Source organism: Eumetopias jubatus, unplaced genomic scaffold (genome assembly GCF_037043125.1).
Source record: "Eumetopias jubatus isolate StellerSeaLion01/CBP00866 unplaced genomic scaffold, mEumJub1_p1.0 scaffold_1, whole genome shotgun sequence".
Taxonomy (NCBI): Eukaryota; Metazoa; Chordata; class Mammalia; order Carnivora; family Otariidae; genus Eumetopias; species Eumetopias jubatus.
Genome location: NW_028274807.1, coordinates 117,974,419 through 117,977,457, shown reverse-complemented (window position 1 = coordinate 117,977,457; position 3,039 = coordinate 117,974,419). Strand labels below are relative to the sequence as shown.

General features: G+C 44.1%; 1 pseudogene; it reads left to right on the top strand.

Moving 5' to 3' along the window:
- The first annotated feature begins 1,595 nt into the window (after window positions 1–1,595).
- Window positions 1,596–2,713, top strand: LOC114205569 (heat shock protein HSP 90-beta pseudogene; annotated as a pseudogene).
- Window positions 2,714–3,039: the final 326 nt, after the last annotated feature.

Sequence of the window (3,039 nt, the reverse complement as noted above, 5' to 3'; positions counted from 1 at the left end):
GACAGGCTAGCTCATCCTTCCCATCCTCAGCCCAATCCAATCTTACTTGGATATTATGAGCTAAGGGTTTGCAAACCCATCGTTGTGCTGGTTCTGCAGAGTTGGCTGTCTGTGGTCTAGACTTTTGAGGGACAGATCTCATTCTGAGATGTGCAGGCAAGTGCCTTCTAATTGGCCCCTGTCCAGACAAGCCCACTGTTGAGTATCCCCTCAGCATAGCGGACAGCCATTCAGTGTTGAGGCCTTGTTCATACGGTCATCAAGACACGAGGTTATGAGGCATGTCCCCACACACAGTTAAAGTACATTTAGAAAGTACCTTGAATAAATAAATATTGGTTTCATCATTATGCTTATTTTTCTGTATTCCCACTTGCACTTAGGTTTTGGCTTGGTTATTTCTTACTGTTCTGTTACCTCTTTGATGCCTCTAAGATATTTTTTCTAGTTCAGCCAGCATTTTCAGTTATTTTCAGTGGGAGAGTGGTCCAAAACATCTTGGTAACCACTATGGTCAGAAATAGAAATCTTCCATTGAGTTTTTAATTTCATCATTATAGTTTTCATTCTTATAAGTTTTAAATGGTCCTTAAGTCTCTGATATTTTAAAATGATTTCTTATTGCCTGTCCATATTTCAAGCTTGTTTGTATTTCTTTAAAATTATTAGACATAGTTATTTTATATTTGGTGTCTGATATGTTCAGTATCTGAGGTCTCTGGAGTCCTTTGCTGATATCTATCTGTTCTGCTGGATCTTGGTGCCTTATATCCTAGTATGCTTAAAGTTTTTGCTGGAAGACAGTCTGTTTCTTGGAACTTGTGTGTGTATGTCAATTTCCAGAACCGATGGGAAAAAACCCCCATAGATTCAAAAAGAATCCCATCCCTGCTCCCACTCCCCGCCCAAAAAGAAAAATCCCTGGGAGGACAAACTAAAAACATACATATAGACACATCTATATTTATAAGATTACATCAGCTTCAAGAAAAAACATGGAAAGATGCACAATCTATTTTTAACATGGTCATGTGAGCATGGAAGTAAAAGGGAGGGTGGGGAAAGAATGATGTGGGTGATGAGAATAAGGAAGGTGGGGAAGAACAAAGAAAAAGGGAAACAAAAGATGCAAACATCTATGATTACATTTAGGAATTTTAATAAATGTATATGTATAGAAAGAAAGCTTAAAAATAAAGTGTATGAACGAAGGAAAACAATATATCTCTCTCTGTAGTGAAAGATCCAAAATAAAATAGGTGGAAACTGACTTTACACGTGGATTCAGAGACTAATGCCCTGTGACCACACGCAAAGGTGATTCAACCTTAGGAAATACATCAACGTAATTCAATATATTATGTTAACTAATTAAAAGTCAATAATCTTATATTAGAATAAATATATGCTCCTATTACAGAATAAATATATGCTCCTATTACCAATGACTGGGAAGACGACTTGGCAGTCAGGCACTTCTCTGTAGGTCAGCTGGAATTCAGGGCATTGCTGTTCATCCCCCCTGGGGCTCCTTTCAACCTCTTTGAGAACAAGAAACGAACAACATTAAACTCTGTGCTCACCATGTGTTCAGCATGGACAACTGTGATGACTTGCTACCAGAATATCTCGACTTCATCTGTGGTGTGGTTGACTCCAAGGACCTGCTCCTGAGCATCTCCCTAGAAATGCTCCAGCAGAGCAAATCTTGAAGGTCATTTGCAAAAACACTGTAAAGTAATGCCTTGAGCTCGCCTCTGAGCTGGCAGAGGACAAGGAGAACAACAGGAAATTCTACAAGGCCTTCTCTAAAAACCTAAAGCTTGGGATCCATGAGAGCCCGACACCTCGGCACGGCCTTTCTGAGCTGATGCGCTATCACACTTCTCAGTCTGGAGATGAGAGGACTTCTCTTTCAGACTCTGTCTCCCACATGATGGAGATCCAGAAGTCCAGCTATTGACATCACTGGTGAGAGCAAAGAGTGGGTTGCCAACTCGGCTTTTGCAGAGCGAGTGCCGAAGTGGGGCTTCAAGGTAGTGTGTATGACGGAGGCTGTGGATGACTACTGCGGGCAGCTCAAGGAGTCCGATGGGAAGAGTCTGGTCTCCTTACCGAGGAGGGCCTGGAGCTGCCTGAGGATGAAGGGGAGGAGAAGAAAATGAAGGAGAGCAAAGCCCAGCTTGGGAACCTCTGCAAACTCATGAAAGAAATCTTGGATAAGAAGGTTGAGAAGGTGACAATCTCCAGGCTGGTTGTGACGGCAATGTGACTGCAGTGTGACTAGCTACAGTGTCACTAACCGGCACCTACGGCAGGACAGCCAACATGGAGAGGATCACGAAGGCCCAGGCTCTTGGGGACGATGCTACAGTGGGCTATACGATGGCCAACAAGCGCCTGGAGATCAACTCTGACCGCCCCATTGTGGAAGTGCCGCCGCACAAGGCGGAGGCGGACAGGAATGACAAGGCTGTCGAGGACCTGGCAGGACTGCTGTTTGAAAGGGCTCTGCTTTCTTTTGGCTTCTCACTGGAGGGTCCCCAGACTCACGACCACCGCATCTAACACATGATCAAGAGAGGCGGGGGCATTGACGAAGATGAAGAGACGGCAGAGGAACCCGGAGCTGCTGTTCCTGATGAGACTCCCCCACCCCCACCCCAGCCCTGAGGGTGATGAGGATGCCTCTCTCATGGAAGAGGTAGATTAGGGGTTTCTCTCGACAGACCGTGGGCCCCGTGAGTAGTGTCCCCATAGCTCCTCCCCAGCAGCCCAGAGTGGCCCCAGCTCACCTGGTTCCCTCTGCTGATGTCTAGTGGGTTTTTATTTTTCTCCTGTCTTTGAGGCAGGATATAAGGGCCTCAAGCCCTAGCCCTTCCCATATTTGATAAGGAATTTGGCTGTGTATTGTGGGGTTTTTTGGTTTATTTTGTTCTGAAATTAAAGTACACAAAATAGTTTTATAAAAAAAAGAATAAATATATGCTCCTAAAGGAGGAATAGACAAAATTCAGAAACCATTCTTAATATATAAAG